A 19,803-nucleotide genomic window follows, 5' to 3' on the forward strand; every position below is an offset into this window, starting at 1 on the left:
GGCCACCCCAGGAGCTCGCACTGCTTTTAGCCCTTCCCCGACACCAGCCCACAACAATTCCCCCTTTTCTTCATAGAGCTAAGGACCGAAAGGAAGAGAACAGGGTAGAAAACAAAGCACAAACAAATCACAAGCCTCCCAAGCCCTGTGCCTTCGGCAAAAAGGGGGAATTGAAGGGGACGACGATTGAGAAGGATGAGGGTGGCCACCCCGGGAGCTCGCACTACGTTTCGTCCTTCCGGAACACCAATCCACAACAATCCCACCTTTTCTCCGTAAAGCTAGGGGCCACGAGGAAGAAGGGAAGAGAACAACAAGAGAGAAAGGGATATATATCAACCATGGCTACTGGATCACAAGTGGAGGAGGCTTCAAACAGAGAACAAGATTCCCCAACCCCGTGCCTTTGCAAAAAGGGGGGAACTGCAGGGGATGACGATCGAGAAGGACTAGGGTGGCCACCCTAGGAACTCTCACTGCTTTTCGTCCTTCCCGAACACCAATCCACAACAATCCCACCTTTTCTTCGTAAAGCTAGGGGCCGAAAGAAGGGAAGAAAAAAACATGAAAGAAAGAGAGATGTCAAACGCATCCATCAGCTCACAGGGGGAGGCTCAAACAGGGAACAAGCTTCCCCACCCCCGTGCCTTCGCAAAAATGGGGGGAGCTGTAGGGGACGGTGATCGAGAAGGACTAGGGTGGCCACCGTCGGAACTCGCACTGCTTTTCGTCCTTCCTGAACACCAATCCACAACAATCCCACCTTTTCTCCGTAAAGCTAAGGGGCCAAAAACAAGAAGGGAAGAAAACAACAGGAAAGCAAGAGATATCAAACGTGGCTACTGGCTCACAAGGGGAGGCTCAAACAGAGAACAAGCTTCCCAAACCCCGCGCCTTCAGAAAAAGGGGGGAACTGCAGGGGACGGTGATCGAGAAGGACTAGGGTGGCCACCCTCGGAACTCGTACTGCTTTTTGTCCTTCCCGAACACCAATCCACAACAATCCCACCTCTCCTCTGTAAGGCTAGGGGCAAAAGGAAGAAGGGAAGAAAATAACACAAAAGAAACAAAGATCCCAAGAAAAGAGAGAAGCTCAACAACATGCCGAGCAAGATTTCCGCTAACCAAAAAGAAATCAAACAAGGCACCCAATCAAAAAAGCGTCCCACCTCTTCACACCCTCCCACATGCATTCATCACAACACCCTTTCCAACTTTACAACATAGCAAACAACCAAGAAAGTAAATCACAACCCAAAATTGACCAATAGAAAAGACAAGGGCCACGATGAGACCAGTGTCTAGAGCACGTCACTGAGAGGCAAACAGTCCCCCAACCTAGTGACACAAGGCTTCAAACAACAAATATACTGCTGCCATAACACAAACCCACCCTGCTATTGTACCCCTCTGGTACCCAATCAAAAAAGCGTCCCACCTCTTCACACCCTCCCACATGCATTCATCACAACACCCTTTCCAACTTTACAACATAGCAAACAACCAAGAAAGTAAATCACAACCCAAAATTGACCAATAGAAAAGATGAGGGCCACGATGAGACCAGTGTCTAGAGCACGTCACTGAGAGGCAAACAGCCCCCCAACCTAGTGACACAAGGCTTCAAACAACAAATATACTGCTGCCCATAACACAAACCCACCCCGCTATTGCACCCCTCTGTGTACAAAACACCCAACAACCTTTCCAGCGAGAGAGTTAACGGGGGTCAAAGAATCAAACTCCAAAGAGGAGTTGTCATGAGCCAACACTCAACGCTGGAGAAAGCCGCAAGCCACAAATACATCGACGGTGCAAGGCCACTAGAGAGAGGGACGTTCGCAAAGTGCACACATGAAATGAAGAAATGACGCGAGTCCCACAAAAAACCCACAATCCAAAGGGGGAACAAAGACACAACCCGCTACTTCTTTTTCCCTCAGAAGCGGAGTGGCTCATGAGAGGACGAGGAATTCCCTCAACGGCAAAGGTACGAGATAAGATTGCCACCCTCATGCCCGTCGGTGGGGAAAATTGCGATCTCAATGGAGCTCAGACCGAGGGATGGGTTTTTCATTACCTGGACACCCAACCCTTCCACGAGGGCATGTCGAGGAACGGTAGGGAAGGACTAGGGTGGCCAGCCCAACGGGTTGAACCGCTCTTCATCCATCCCGTACTTGACCGAACCCCGACAATCTCACCTCATGAAAGGTTTGAGCTACCAAGCGCGCGTGCAACCACTCCCTCGACCCAACCACCAGCGAAAAAGCTCACCCAAGCAACACATCAACCGCCACCGCCTTTTCGAGAGAACCAACTATGGAAGCCCGCACCCTTGGCCCATGCCTTCCATCGAACAAAAGACCGAGCACCGCCGCTAAGAATGAGTCCGAATTTATCCATCGTTTTTACCAAGCACCTCAACTTTGCAGCAACCATGCCCGACCGAACAGATCGTCGGAAGGGCTCCCAAGAAACAGGCTTCCGAACCCCCTGCAGAAACACATTGCAGGGGAGAAAAACAAAGGATGGGTGGGACAAGCACAAGCATGGCTTGCAAGCCCACACGAAAAAACAAGCGTTACCTCGAAAAAAGCAACCAACGATGTTCCCGCCAAACACCAAACCTGCTCCCCTAGAGATGCACCACAAAGTCCCACATTGCAATCGACACCGAACCAACCCGAACCAAAAAAGAAAACCCCTGCTATCAATGATCCTACCGCAGATTCACCTACAGTAACCTTGTTACGACTTCTCCTTCCTCTAAATGATAAGGTTCAATGAACTTCTCACGACTTCGACGGCGGCGAACCGCCATCGTCGACACAATCCGAACACTTCACTGGATCATTCAATCGGCAGGAGCGATGGGCGGTGTGTACAAAGGGCAGGGACGTAGTCAACACGAGTTGATGACACGCGCTTACTAGGAATTCCTCGTTGAAGACTAATAATTGCAATGGTCTATCCCCATAACGATGCAATTTGAGAAGATTTCCTAATCTTCTCGAACCAGGAATAAAAAATTGTTGGCTGCATCTGTGTAGTGCGCATGCGGCCTAGAACATCTAAGGGCATCACAAACCTATTATTGCCTCAAACTTCCATGGCCTAAACAACCATAGCCCCTCTAAGAAGCTGGCCGTGAAGGGGAACCTTCGCATAGCTAGTTAGCAGGCTGAGGTCTCGTTCGTTATTGGAATTAACCAGACAAATCGCTCCACCAACTAAGAACGGCCATGCACCACCACCCATAGAATCAAGAAAGAGCTCTCAATCTGTCAATCCTTACTATTTCTGGACCTGGTAAGTTTCCCCGTGTTGAGTCAAATTAAGCCGTGGGCTCCACTCCTGGTGGTGCCCTTCCGTCAATTCCTTTAAGTTTCAGCATTGCAACCATACTCCCCCCGGAACCCAAACACTCTGATTTCTCAGAAGGTGTTGGCGAAGTCCTTAGAGCAACATCCGCTGATCCCTGGTCGGCATCATTTATGGTTGAGACTAGGACGGTATCTGATCGTCTTCAAGCCCCCAACTTTTGTTCTTGATTAATGAAAACATCCTTGGCAAATGCTTTCGCAGTGGTCCGTCTTTCATAAATCCAAGAATTTCACCTCTGACAATGAAATACGAATGCCCCCGACAGTCCCTATTAATCATTACTCCGGTCCCGAAGGCCAACACAATAGGACCAGACTCCTATCACGTTATTCCATGCTAATGTATTTAGAGCATAAGCTTGCTTTGAGCACTCTAATTTTTTCAAAGTAACAACGTCGGAACCGCGACCCAGCCAATTAAGGCCAGGAGCACAACACCGACAAAAGGGATGGAAGGGCAGGTGCACACCGAGTAGGCGGACCGACCCTTACGACCCAAGATCCAACTACGAGCTTTTTAATTGCAACAACTTAAATATACGCTATTGGAGTTGGAATTACCGCGGCTGCTGGCACCAGACTTGCCCTCCAATGGATCCTCATTAAGGGATTTAGATTGTACTCATTCCAATTACCAGACTCGATGAGCCCAGTATTGTTATTTATTGTCACTACCTCCCCATGTCAGGATTGGGAAATTTGAACGCCTGCTGCCTTCCTTGGATGTGGTAGCCGTTTCTCAGGCTCCCTCTCCAGAATCGAACCCTAATTCTCCGTCACTTGTCACCACCATGGTAGGCCTCTATCCTACCATTGAAAGTTGATAGGGCAGAAATTTGAATGAAGCATCGCCAGCACAAGGGCTGTGCGATCCGTCGAGTTATCATGATTCACCGGAGAAGCGGGCAATCCCACGCCGGCCTTTTGTCTAAAAAATGCATCCCTTCCAAAGAGTCGGGACTTGGTGCACGTATTAGCTCCAGAATTACTACGGTTATCCAAGTAGTATGGTAGCATCAAAAAAACTATAACTAATTTAATGAGCCATCCGCAGTTTCACAGTCTCAATTAGTTCATACTTAGACATGCATGGCTTAATCTTTGAGACAAGCATATGACTACTGGCAGGATCAACCAGGTAGCACCCTCCCACTTCAAAGGGCATTCCGGGTGTTCTCTTACCGAGAGCCAACCTGAACACCATCAAGTCAAAGAGACATCAAAATATCATGTAAAACTTTTATGCCTTGCACCTCTTGCATCCCAAGAAGGAAGCACACGCAACATGCCAAGGACATGGCAAACAAATGGGCAGACCTGCAGAGCCACAATGCACCAAGGTCACTCCCCGCCCCGCACCGATGCCACCTAGGAGTCCACCCGGACAGCAGCAACAGTGGACCTCGATCAGATGATCACCTATGGCAGCCTTCACAAAAAGGAAAGGGAAGGAAATCATACAAGACAAACCGAGCTCACAACCTCCCTTAGAAATGCCCCCCAACCCACCCCTCCCCTCCCCGCACAGGGGCCACCTAGGAGTCCACCCGGGCAGCAGCAACGATGGACCTCGATCGCATGATCGCTTGCGGCAGCCTCAATGCAAAGAGGAAACAGAAGGAAACAAAACAACAAGACCGACCAAGCCCACAACCTCTCTTAGAAATGCCCCCCGACCCTCCACACCACGCAACGAGGCCACCTAGGAGTCCACCTACGCCAGCTGACGATGGACCTCGATCACTTGACCGCATGTGGCAACCACGATGCGAAGGCAAAGGAAGGAAGCAAATGCAAATCAAGAGGGTCGCTACACAATACAAGGACACATATCCGAACAGGAGGAGGGATCGGGTAGCTCCGCACCCCACGCACCCTACGTACAGGCAACCTAGGGGATTTCCCACAGCTTTACCAACCGGACGATGAATAATTTTCCCCTACGGCCACCTCCACGCAAAGGAGGGAGGTCGAAGCGTTCCACCTCGAAATCCTTCTTCCAAATAGCCCCCACCATCGATGACTATAGTAGCAAGCCTCCTCCCCATTGGACCACGAGCGCATACACAATTGAAACAACAAGTGCCCCCAACCTTCCCAGCAGAGAGGCCACCTAGGAGTCCACGCGGATAGCAGCAACGATGCACCTTGATCGCATGATCGCCTGTGGCAGCCTCAATGCAAAGGAAACGGAAGGAAACAAAACAACATGACCAACCGAGCCCACAACCTCTCTTAGAAATTCCCCCCTGACCCTCCACGCCACGCACCAAGGCCACCTAGGATTCCACCAGTGCCAGCTGACGGTGGACCTCGATCACTTGACCACCTGTGGCAACCACGATGTGAAGGCAAAGGAAGGAGGAAAATGCAAATCAAGAGGGTCGCTACACAATACAACGACACATATCCGAACAGGAGGAGGGATCGGGCAGCTCCGCACCCCACGCACCCTATGTACGGGCAACCTAGGGGATTTCCCACAGCTTTACCGACCGGACGATGAATAATTTTCCCCTACGGCCACCTCCACACAAAGGAGGGAGGTCGAAGCATTCCACCTCGAAATACTTCTTCCAAATAGCCCCCACCATCGATGACTATAGTAGCAAGCCTCCTCCCCATTGGACCATGAGCGCATACACAATTGAAACAACAAGTGCCCCCCAACCACCCCCCGCAGAGAGGAAACCTAGGAGTCCACCCGGACAGTAGCAACAACGATGGACCTCGATTGCATCATCACCTGCGACAGCCTCAATGCAAAGGAAACGGAAGGAAACAAAACAACAAGACCAACCGAGCCCATAACCTCTCTTTAGAAATTCCCCCCGACCCTCCACGCCATGCACCGAGGCCACCTAGGAGTCCACCCGCGCCAGCTGACAGTGGACCTCGATCACTTGATCGCCTGTGGCAACCACGATGTGAAGGCAAAGGAAGGAAGCAAATGCAAATCAAGAGGGTCGCTACACAATACAAGGACATATATCCGAACAGGAGGAGGGATCGGGCAGCTCCGCACCCCACACACCCTACGTACAAGAAACCTAGGGGATTTCCCATAGCTTTACTGACCGAACGATGAATAATTTTCCCCTACGGCCACCTCCATGCAAAGGAGAGAGGTCGAAGCGTTCCACCTCGAAATCCTTCTTCCAAATAGCCCCCACCATCGATGACTATAGTAGCAAGCCTCCTCCCCATTGGACCACGAGCGCATACACAATTGAGACAACAAGTGCCCCCCAACCCTCCCCGCAGAGAGGCCACCTAGGAGTCCACCCGAGCAGCAGCAATGATGGACCTCGATCACATGATCGCCTACGGCAACCTCAATGCAAAGGAAATGTAAGGAAACAAAACAACAAGACCAACCGAGCCCACAACCTCTCTTATAAATGCCCCCGACCCTCCACGCCAAGCACCGAGGCCACCTAGGAGTCCACCCACGCCAGCTGATGGTGGACCTCGATCACTTGACCTCCTGTGGCAACCACGATGCGAAGGCAAAGGAAGGAAGCAAATGCAAATCAAGAGGGTCGCTACACAATACAAGGACACATATCCAAACAGGAGGAGGGATCGGGCAGCCTTGCACCCCATGCACCCTACGTATAGGCAACCTAGGAGATTTCCCATAGCCTTACCGGCCGGACGATGAATAATTTTCCCCTACGACCACCTCCATGCAAAGGAGGGAGGTCGAAGCATTCCACCTCGAAATCCTTCTTCCAAATAGCCCCCACCATCGATGACTATAGTAGCAAGACTCCTCCCCATTGGACCACAACGCATACACAATTGAAACAACAAATGCCCATAAACGTTGCGACTTAACATTTCCAACTGCAAAAGCCTGCCACGCACGCAAGATGCAATGGAAAAGCTGACCCCTCGATCAAACATATGGGCCAACACATCTATCAAAACCTCAAAGCCAACGCAACCATGAACGATGTGCACTTTGAAAGGAATGCCAACCCTTGAGTTTACAACAAGGAAAACAGCGCCTCACATCGCCCGATGGAAAAAGCAAGCAAGAGGGAGGGTAGGTGGTTTACAACCAAAACCCTTCCACGTCCCTCTTAAATGTATGCATCTCAACCGACAATGCCAACATGGAAAGAGTACAAGCACAAGACACCGACACCATAAACAGTCGAACAATGAAGAGGCTAGCCATCACAAGGAGCCACACCACAACAACCCATACAACTCCCAAAACTTGGAGCAAAAGGGGAATTGTTCACATATGCCTCCAAGGACAAGCATGGCCAACATTAACGCTCATGCACTACCAAGTGGGTATGGAGAGAAGATGAAAATCGGACACCCTACAAACGACCCAAGGCCATTCTTGAGGCAAACCCGAAAAACCAACTCAATTACCAACCCAAATTTCACATGAAAAGCAAAACCCTCCACACCAAATAGGGAGGAGGTGAAAAATATAACAAGGAGCCAATTTCAATGGAGCCACAAATGGCTGCCCAGCCCAATCAAAATTCTCTATTTGCAACAACCGAGGGGCACGATAGCGACATAGGCAACGACGGAGTTTTGGGGCTTCCATCTGGGACCCGCAAAAATGAAGGCTGAAAGGACCACAGAGAAAACTTTCAACATTCTTATCGTTGGGATGGGAAAGAGGGACGGGGATGAGCATGGCCCAAATTACCACTCATATGCTACCGAGCGGGGATGGAGTCAAGACGAAAATCGACCGCCCTTCAAATGACCCAAGGCCATCGTTCAGGCAAACCCGAAAACACAACACGATCACCAACCTACCTTTCACACGAAAAGAAAACCTACCACTGGTATCATCGGTAGGGGCACGAGGGGACCAGGACGAGCCAGGGAGCCACACCACAAAAGCCCATACAGATCCAAGAACTTGGAGAGCGGAAGGGGAATTGTTCACATATGCCTCCCAGGCTGAGCCTGGCTAACATTACCGCTCATGCGCTACCGAGTGTGGATGGATAGAAGATGAAAATTACTTGCCCTAAAAATGACCCAAGGCCATCGTTTAGGCAAACCCTAAAACACAACTCGATCACCAACCCACCTTTCACAAGGAAATAAAACCTGTCGCTGGTATCATCTGGAGGGGCACGGGGGGACCAGGATGAGCCAGGGAGCCACACCACAACAGCCCATACAGCTCCAAGAACTTGGAGAGCAAAAGGGGAATTGTTTACATATGCCTCCCAGGCCGAGCCTGGCCAACATTACTGCTCATGCCTACCAAGTGGGGATGGAGAGAAGATGAAAATTGGCCGCCCTACAAACGACCCAAGGCCATCGTTCAGGCAAACCCGAAAACACAACTCGATTACCAACCCACCTTTCACACGGAAAGAAAACCTGTCACTGGTATCATCTGGAGGGGCACGCGGGGACCAGGACGAGCCAGGGAGCCACACCACAACAGCCCATACAACTCCAAGAACTTGGAGAGCGGAAGGGGAATTGTTCACATATGCCTCCCAGACCGAGCCTGGCCCACATTACCACTCAAGAGCTACTGAGTGGGGATGGAGGGAAGATGAAAATCGGCCGCCCTACAAACGACCCAAGGCCATCGTTCAGGCAAACCCGAAAACACAACTCGATTACCAACCCACCTTTCACACGGAAAGAAAACCTGTTACTGGTATCATCTAGAGGGGCACGCAGGGACCAAGACGAGCCAGGGAGCCACACCCCAACAGCCCATACAGATCCAAGAACTTGGAGAGTGGAAGGGGAATTGTTCACATATGCCTCCCAAGCCGAGCCTGGCCAACATTACTGCTCATGCGCTACCGAGTGGGGATGGAGAGAAGATGAAAATCGGCCGCCCTACAAACGACCCAAGGCCATCGTTCAGGCAAACCCTAAAACACAACTCGATTACCAACCCACCTTTCACACGGAAAGAAAACTTGTCGCTGGTATCATCTGGAGGGGCACGTGGGGACCAGGACGAGCCATGGAGCCACATCACAACAGCCCAAACATCTCCAAGAACTTGGAGAGCGGAAGGGGAATTGTTCACATATGCCTCATAGGCCGAGCGTGGCCATCATTACTGCTCATGCGCTACCAAGTGGGGATGGAGAGAAGATGAAAATCGACAACCCTACAAACGACCCAAGGCCATTGTTCAGGCACACGTGAAAACACAACTCTATTACCAACCCACCTTTCACACGGAAAGAAAACCTGTCGCTGGTATCATCTGGAGGGGAACAAGGGGGACCAGGACGAGCCAGGGAGACACACCACAACAGCCCATACAACTCCAAGAACTTGGAGAGTGAAAGGGGAATTGTTCACATATGCCTCCCAGGCTGAGCTTGGCCAACATTACCACTCATGCGCTACCGAGTGGGGATGGAGAGAAGATGAAAATCGGTGGCCCTCCAAACGACCCAAGGCAATTGTTCAGGCAAACGCGAAAACACAACTCAATTACGAACCCACCTTTCACACGGAAAGAAAACCTGTCACTGGTATCATCTGAAGGGGCACGTAGGGACCAAGACGAGCCAGGGAGCCACACCACAACAACCCATACAGCTCCAAGAACATGGAGAGCGGAAGGGGAATTGTTCACATATGCCTCCCAGGCCGAGCCTGGCCAACATTACTGCTCATGCGCTACCAAGTGGGGATGGAGAGAAGATGAAAATCGGCCGCCCTACAAACGACCCAAGGCCATCGTTCAGGCAAACGTGAAAAAACAACTCAATTACCAACCCACCTTTCACACAGAAAGAAAACCTGTCGCTGGTATCATCTGAAGGGGCACGCGGGGACCAAGATGAGCGAGGGAGCCACACAACAACAACCCATACAGCTCCAAGATCTTGGAGAGCGGAAGGGGAATTTTTCACATATGCCTCCCAGGCTGAGCCTCGCCAACATTACCGCTCATGCGCTACCGAGTGGGGATGGAGAGAAGATGAAAATCGGCTGCCCTACAAATGACCCAAGGCCATCGTTCAGGAAAATGCGAAAACACAACTTAATTACCAACCCACCTTTCACACGGAAAGAAAACCTGTCACTGGTATCATCTAAAGGGGCACGCGGGGACTAAGACGAGCCAGGGAGCCACACAACAACAGCCCATACAGCTCCAACAACTCAGAGAGCGGAAGGGGAATTGTTCACATATGCCTCCCAGGCCGAGCGTGGCCAACATTACCGCTCATGCGCTACTGAGTGGGGATGGAGAGAAGATGAAAATCGGCCGCCCTACAAACTACCCAAGGCAATCGTTGAGGAAAACGTGAAAACACAACTCAATTACCAACCCACCTTTCACACGGAAAGAAAACTTGTCGCTCGGATCATCTGGAATTTGAATGGGCCCCTGCATGACCGAAACGAAGCAACAAGGGAGAGATGGGCAAAGGAGCAGCAACAACATGCACAAAGCCAACCTCGGGTCACAACTTAGCATTTTTCATACAGGCTCGTTGGCCCGTGCACGCCCTCACCCGAATGAATTTGCAAGGGTTCCCACACAACCAAAACGAAGCGACAAGGGAGAGCCGGGAAAGCGAGCTGCATGAACGTGCACAAAGCCAACCTCGGGTCACAACTTAGCATTTTTGATACGGGCTCGTTCGCCTGGGCACGCCCTCCCCCGTACGAGTTCACACAGGCGCCCTCAAACGACCTGCCCCAACGATTTTGCATGGGCGCCCGAACGACCGAAACGAACTGACAAGTGAGAGCCAAGAAAACGAGCTCCACGAACATGCACAAAGCCAACCTCGGGACACAACTTAGCATTTTTGATACGGCCCTCGCCCGAACGACCCGCCCGAATGAGTTCACACGGGCGCCTTCAAACGACCCGCCCGAACGAGTTCACACGGGCGCCCTCAAACAACCCGCCCGAACGATTTTGCATGGGCGCCTGGACGACCGAAACGAACCGACAAGGGAGAGCCGGGAAAACAAGTTGCACAAATGTGCACAAAGCCAACCTCGGGTCACAACTTAGCATTTTTGATACGACCCTCGCCCGTACGACCTGCCTGAATGAGTTCACATGGGCGCCCTTAAACGACCCGCCCGAACGAGTTCACATGGACGCCCTCAAACGACCCACCCGAACGATTTTGCATGGGCGCCCAGACGACCGAAACGAACCGACAAGGGAGAGCTGGGCAAACGAGCTGCACGAACGTGCACAAAGCCAACCTTGGGTCAAAACTTAGCATTTTTGATACGGGCTCGTTCGCCCGAGGGCGCCCTCGACCGAATGACCCGCATGAATGAGTTCACACGGGCGCCATCAAACGACCCGCCCGAACGACCGAAACGAAGCGACAAGGGAGAGCCGGGAAAACGAGCTGCATGAACATGCACAAAGCCAACCTCGGGTCACAACTTAGCATTTTTGATACGGGCGTGCCCTCGCCCGAACGACCCGCACGAACGAGTTCACACGGGCGCCCCCCAACGACCTGCCCGAACGACCGAAAAGAAGCGACAAGGGAGAGCCGGGCAAAGGAGCTGCACGAATGTGCACAAAGCCAACCTGGCGTCACAACTTATCATTTTTGATACAGGCTCGTTCGCCCGGGCGTGCCCTCGCCCAAATGACTCGCCCGAACAAGTTCACACGGGCACCATCAAACAACCTACCTGAATGACCGAAACGAAGCGACAAGGGAGAGCCGGGGAAACGAGCTGCACGAACGTGCACAAAGCCAACCTTGGGTCACAACTTAGCATTTTTGATACAAGCGCGCCCTCGCCCGAACGACCCGCACGAACGAGTTCACATGAGCGCCCCCAAACGACCCGCCTGAACGACCGAAACGAAGCGACAAGGGAGAGCCGGGAAAATGAGCTGCACGAACATGCACAAAGCCAACCTCGGGTCACAACTTAGCATTTTTGATACGGGCTCATTCGACCAAGCGCACCCTCGCCCAAACGACCTGCCCGAATGAGTTGACACGGGCGCCCTCAAACGACACGCCCGAACGACCGAAACGAAGCGACAAGGGAGAGCTAGGCAAACGAGCTGCACAAACGTGCACAAAGCAAACCTCGGGTCACAACTTAGCATTTTTTATACGGGCTCATTCGCCCGGGCACGCCCTCGCCCGAACGACCTGCCCGAACGAGTTCACATGGGCGCCCTCAAATGACCGGCCCGAACGATTTCACATGGGCGCCCGAACGACTGAAATGAAGCAACAAGGGAGAGCCAGGCAAAAAAGCTGCACGAATGTGCACAAAGCCAACCTCGGGTCACAACTTAGCATTTTTGATACGGGCTTATTCGCCTGGGCGCGCCCTCACCCGAACGACTCGCCGAACGACCCGCCTGAACGACCCAAACAAAGCAACAAGGGAGAGTCAGGCAAACGAGCTGCATGAAAGTGCACAAAGCCAACCTCGGGTCACAACTTAGCATTTTTGGTACGAGCTCGTTCAACCGGGCGCGCCCTCGCCCGAACGACCCGCCTGAACGAGTTCACATGGGCGCCCTCAAACGACCCGCCCGAACGAGTTCACATGGGCGCCCTCAAACGACCCGCCCGAACGACCGAAATGAAGCGACAAGGGATAGCCAGGAAAACGAGCTGCACGAACGTGCACAAAGCCAACCTCGGGTCACAACTTAGCATTTTTGATACGGGCTCGTTCGCCCGTGCTCGCCCTCGCCTGAACAACTCACCGGAACGAGTTCACATGGGCGCCCTCAAACGACCCGCCCGAACGACCCAAACGAAGCGACAAGGGAGAGCCAGGCAAACGAGCTGCACGAATGTGCAGAAGTCCAACCTCGGGTCACAACTTAGCATTTTTGATACGGGCTCGTTCGCCTGGGCACACCCTCGCCCGAACGACCCTCTCGAACGAGTTCACACGGGTGCCCTCAAACAACCCGCTCGAACGATTTCGCATGGGCGCCCGAACGACCGTAACGAAGCGACAAGGGAGAGCCGGGCAAACAAGCTGCACGAACGTGCACAAAGCCAACCTCGGGTCACAACTTAGCATTTTTGATACGGGCTCATTCGCTCGGGCGCGCCCTCGCCCGAACGACCCGCCCGAACGAGTTCACACGGGCGCCCTCAAATGACCCACCCGAACGATTTTGCATGGGCGCCCGGACGACCGAAGCGAATCGACAAGGGAGAGACGAGCAAACGAGTTGCATGAACATGCACAAAGAAAACCTTGGGTCACAACTTAGCATTTTTGATACGGCGCTCGCCCGAATGACCCGCCCTAACGAGTTCACACGGGCGCCCTCAAACGACTCGCCCGAATGAGTTCACACGAGCGCCCTCAAACGACCCGCCCGAATGACCCGCCCAAACGAGTTCACATGGGCGCCCTCAATCGACCCGCCCGAACGATTTCGCATGGGCGCCCGAACGACCAAAACAAACCGACAAGGGAGAGACGGGCAAACAAGCCGCACGAACGTGCACAAAGCCAACCTCAGGTCACAACTTAGCATTTTTGATACGGCCCTCGCCCGAACGACCCGCCCGAACGAGTTCACACGGGCGCCCTCAAACGACCCGCCCGAACGACCCACCCGAACGAGTTCACACGAGCGCCCTCAAAACGACCCGCCCAAACGAGTTCACACGGGCACCCTCAAATGACATCGCTCGAACGATTTTGCATGGGCGCCCGGACGACCGAAACGAACCGACAAGGGAGAGCTGGGCAAACGAGCCGCACGAACATGCACAAAGCCAACCTCGGGTCACAACTTAGCATTTTTGATACGGCCCTCGCCCGAATGAGTTCACACGGGCGCCCTCAAATGACCCGCCTGAACGACTGAAACGAAGCGACAAGGGAGAGCCGGGCAAATGAGCTGCACGAACGTGCACAAAGCCAACCTCGGGTCACAACTTAGCATTTTTGATACGGGCTCGTTCGCCTGGGTGCGCCCTTGCCCGAACGACCCATCCGAATGAGTTCACACGGGCACCCTCAAACGACCTCCCCGAACGAGTTCACATGGGCGCCCTCAAACGACCCGCACGAACGATTTCGCATGGGCACCCGAATGACCGAAATGAAACGACAAGGGAGAGCCGTGCAAACGAGCTGCGCGAACGTGCACAAAGCCAACCTCGGCTCACAACTTAGCATTTTTGACACGGGCTCGTTCGCCCAGGCGCGCCCTCGCTTGAACGACCCGCCCGAACGAGTTCACACGGGCGCCCTCAAACGACCCGCCCAAATGATTTCGCATGGGCGCCCGAACGACCGAAACAAACTGACAAGGGAGAGTCGGGCAAACGAGTTGAACGAACATGCATAAAGCCAACCTCAGGTCACAACTTAGCATTTTTGATAAGGCCCTCGCCTGAACGACCTGCCCGAACGAGTTCACACGGGCGCCCTCAAACGACTCACCCGAATGACCCGCCCAAACGAGTTCACACGGGTGCCCTCAAACAACCCGCCCGAACGATTTTGCATGGGCGCCCGAATGACCGACCCGAACGAGTTCACACGGGTGCCCTCAAACGACCCGCCCGAACGATTTTGCATGGGCGCTCGAACGACCGAAACGAACCAACAAGGGAGACTCGGGCAAACGAGTTGGACGAACGTGCACAAAGCCAAGCTCGGGTCACAACTTAGCATTTTTGATACGGCCCTTGCCCGAATGACCCGCCTGAACGAGTTCACACGGGCGCCCTCAAACGACCCACCCGAACTATTTTGCTTGGGCGCTCAAACGGCCGAAACGAACCGACAAGGGAGAGTCGGGCAAACGAGCTGCACGAACGTGCACAAAGCCAACCTCAGGTCACAACTTAGCATTTTTGATACGGCCATCGCCCGAACGACCCGCCCAAACGAGTTCACACGGGCGACCTCAAACGACCTGCCTGAACGACCCGCCCGAACGAGTTCACATGGGCGCCCTCAAACGACCCGCCTGAACGACCCACATGAACGAGTTCACATGGGCGCCCTCAAACGACCCGCCCGAACGAGTTCACACGGGCACCCTCAAGCGACCCACCCGAACGATTTTGCATGGGCGCCCGAACGACCGAAACCAACCGACAAGGGAGAGTCAGGCAAACAAGTTGCACGAACGTGAACAAAGCCAACCTTGGGTCACAACTTAGCATTTTTGATACGGCCCTCGCCTGAACGACCAGCCCGAATGACTTCACACGGGCGCCCTCAAACGACCCGCCTGAATGAGTTCACACGGGCGACCTCATATGACCTGCCCGAACGAGTTCACACGGGCGCCCTCAAACGACCCGCCCGAACGAGTTCACACGGGCGCCCTCAAACGACCCGCAAGAATGAGTTCACACAGGCGCCCTCAAACGACCCGCCCGAACGCGTTCACACGGGCGCCCTCAAACGACCCGCCCGAACGATTTCGCATGGGCGCCCGAACGACCGAAACAAACCGACAAGGGAGAGCCGGGCAAACGAGCTGCACGAACGTGCATAAAGCCGACCTTGGGTCACAACTTAGCATTTTCGATACGGCCCTCGCCCGAACGACCCGGTCGAACGAGTTCACACGGGCGCCCTCAAACGACCCGCCGAACGACCCACCCGAACGAGTTCACACGGGCGCCCTTAAACGACCCACCCGAATGACCCGCCCGAACGACCCACCCGAACGAGTTCACACGGGCTACCTCAAACGACCCTCCCGAACGATTTTGCATGGGCGCCCGAACTACCGAAACGAACTAACAAGGTAGAGCGGGGAAAACGAGTTGCATGAACGTGCACAAAGCCAACCTCGGGTCACAACTTAGCATTTTTGATACGGCCATCGCCCGAACGACCCACCCGAACGAGTTCACACGGGCGACCACAAACGACCCGCCCGAACAAGTTCACACGAGCGCCCTAAAACGACTCGCCTGAACGAGTTCACACGGGCGCCCTCAAACGACCCGCCCGAACGAGTTCACACGGGCGCCCGGACGACCGAAACGAACCGACAAGGGAGAGCCGGGCAAACGAGCTACACGAACGTGCACAAAGCCAACCTTGGGTCAGAACTTAGCATTTTTGATACGGCCCTCGCCCGAACGACCCGCCCGAACGAGTTCACACGGGTGCCCTCAAACGACCCGCCCGAACGATTTTGCATGGGCGCCTAGACGATCGAAACGAACCAACAAGGGAGAGTCGGGCAAACAAGCTGCACAAACGTGCACAAAGCCAACCTCGGGTCACAACTTAGCATTTTTGATACGGGCTTGTTCGCTCGGGCGCGCCCTCACCCGAACGAGTTCACACGGGCGCCCTCAAACGACCCGCCCGAACGATTTTGCATGGGCGCCCGAACGACCGAAAAGAACCGACAAGGGTGAGCCGGGCAAACGAGCTACACGAACGTGAACAAAGCCAACCTCGGGTCACAACTTAGCAATTTTGATACGGCCCTCGTCCGAATGACCCGCCCGAACGAGTTCACACTGGCGCCCTCAAATGACCCGCCCGAACGAGTTCACACGGGCACCCTCAAACTACCCGCCCGAACGGTTTTGCATGGGCGCCCGAACGACCGAAACGAACCGACAAGGGAGAGTCGGGCAAACGAGCTGCACGAACGTGCAAAAATCCAACCTCGGGTCACAACTTAGCATTTTTGATACAACCCTCGCCCGAACAACCCGCCCGAGTGAGTTCACACGGGCGCCCTCGAACGACCCACCTGAACGAGTTCACACGGGCGCCCTCAAACGAGCCACCCGAACGAGTTCACACGGGCACCCTCAAACGACCAGCCTGAATGATTTTGCATGGCTGCTCGAACGACCGAAACGAACCGACAAGGGAGAGCCGGGCAAACGACCTCCCTGAACGAGTGTTTACACGGCAAACGACCCGCTCGAATGAGTTTACATGGGCTCCGACACACGACCAAAACGAAGTCACAAGGGAGATTTGGGCAAACAGGCGGCACGATCGTGCACGGGCACCCACACACAGCACGTCCCGACCCGCCCGAACGAAATTTGGGGTTTCCATGGGCGCACGACCCGAACGAAATTTCAGGGTTTCCGTGGGCACACGACCCGAACGAGGGCACGAGGGAGCATCAGGAAAATGGGCCACACGAACATGCAGAAGACACACGGGCGGTCACGACTTAGCATTTTTGGCACGCCCACGTGTGCCCGGGCACCCACACACGGCACGACACGGCCCGACCGGCCTTGTGCGAGCCGACCCGACCCGCCCGAACGCGTTTGCACGGGCACCCACACACGACACGACACGACCCGACCCGAACAAAATTTGGGGTTTCCTTATATGCACAACCCGAACGAAATTTGGGGTTTCCATGGGTGCGCGACCCGAACGAAGGCACAAGGCAGCATTGGGAAAACGGGCCGCACGAACGTGTAGAAGGCACACGGGGGGTCATGACTTAGCATTTTTGGCACTCCCACGTGTGCCCGAGCACCCACGCACGACACGACCCGACCCGCCCAAACGAAGGCACGACGGAGCGTCGAGAAAACGGGTCGCGCGAATGTGTAGGAGGCACATGGGTGGTCACGCCCTAACATTTTTTGCACGGCCACATGTTCCCGAGCACCCATTCGCGGCACGGCACAACCTGACCCCACTCGACTCGCCCGAACGCGTTTGCACAGGCACCCACACACGACATGACCCGACCCGCCCGAACGGAATTTGGGGTTTCCATGTGTGCACGCCCCGAACTAAATTTGGGGTTTCCATGGGTGCACGACCCGAACAAATGTGCAGAAGGCACACGGGTGGTGACGACTTAGAATTTTTGGCACGACCACGTGTGTCGGGGCACCCACACACGGCACAGCACGACCTGACCCGCCCTGGGTGAGCCGACCCGAATCATCCTAACGAAATTTGGGGTTTCCATGGGTGTACGACCCGAAAAAAGAAGGTACATGGGCGGTCATGACTTGGCATTTTCGGCACGCCCACGTGTGCCTGCGCACCCCCACACACGGCATGGCACGGGATGACCCAGCCCGCCTGAAGGAAATTTGGGGTTTGAACAGGCACACGACCCGAGCGAAGGCATGAGGGTAGGAATATCTTTGACTCTAATACATAAATATACCTGGGGTAACATGCCCTTAATATCTTCAACATTTTCTTTTGACTCTTTATAACACTTTAACATGTGCTAGGCCTATTTCAATGAGCAAGAAACTCAATGATAAATATAATATATATATATATATATATATATTTATTTATTTATTTATTTTCTTGAATAAATACAACTATCAAAAGTACATTTAAGAAGACCGAACCCAGTTACACTTTCTTCAACACCCCCTCTCAACTAGGCTGGTATTCGTAAATCATTACAAGGTGTTTGGCTATTTTTCAATCTTGAATAATTCACAGAAGAGAAACTGGATTGGCAACCCATCTGTTATAGCATCATATTAGCCAACATTGTTCATAGCAAGGCCTTGACTAACAACGTTATCTCTCATAATACCAGAGCACAATGTTGGTGAGGCCAATGGCTTATAAACACCTTGGTCATTGTCTCTAAAGGTACATACCCACCCAGGTGTTCCCTGAGTATGACCTTCCAGGACAATTCTTGTCTTGGGTTCCCATCCCTCAAAGAATATCGCTCCTCTTGCCTACTCTTGTCTTGGGTGCCCTACACATCCTCAAAGATCATCAGATGCCAAATGATTGCCCGATCCTCCCGTTATTTCTTGCCAAGTGAATACAAGAATGTTGTGTCTATCTCTTCCCCTTGATTGGGGAAGACATGCCCAAGTTTCCTCTGACAAGGAACTTGCCCAAGCTCCTTTGTATTTGGGAACTTGTTAGAACTCCCTCTTAGCTAGGGACTTGTCCATTCATCAACAACGTCTTCTTCGTGGGTCCTTCAGTCGCTTGATCTCCTTCTTTCCTTCGATGTCATGAAGTCTTTGTTTGAACTTCTTCTTGGCAGGGTACCGGCCATCGATCACTTTCCCCCCTGGTTTTTCATGTCATTGCTCCCTTCGTGGAAAGTGGCCTTCTTGATATATATCAGGGCCTTTTTGTCATCTAGCTACTCCTTTGTCACCTTGTCTATCCTTCATAACACTTATCATATGGATGCTTAGTTGTACTCGCTTTTTCCCGTACTTTGATTTAGTGGCCCTTCATGACTTCATCGTGATATTGCTCTTCATCATGACATATTTGTAGATTTGAATCGATTATCTACACCTTACTATCTCCAAGGCCTTTGTAGGTGTCAAGGGTCCTTTATCCTTTTCTTCCTTTGTCAGAGTTGTCGTGCCTTCTTTTGAGAGATGTTGAGGAATCTTGTCCAATAGTTATTCTTTGTGACCGCGATGTTCTTCATTTGCTTCTTATTGATTGGTCAACCACCTTATACTCCTTATGAGAGCAT

At 53.1% G+C, this 19,803-nt stretch overlaps 1 non-coding gene across 1 annotated transcript; it reads right to left on the bottom strand.

Moving 5' to 3' along the window:
- Positions 1–2,714: 2,714 nt before the first annotated feature.
- Positions 2,715–4,527, bottom strand: LOC149195280 (18S ribosomal RNA). Its single transcript, XR_016255404.1, has one exon. It is a non-coding gene; the product is annotated as an 18S ribosomal RNA (ribosomal RNA).
- Positions 4,528–19,803: the final 15,276 nt, after the last annotated feature.

This window comes from Pinus tabuliformis, chromosome 2_2, assembly GCF_031772625.1.
Source record: "Pinus tabuliformis cultivar Carrire ecotype Pingquan chromosome 2_2, CPIR1, whole genome shotgun sequence".
Taxonomy (NCBI): domain Eukaryota; kingdom Viridiplantae; phylum Streptophyta; class Pinopsida; order Pinales; family Pinaceae; genus Pinus; species Pinus tabuliformis.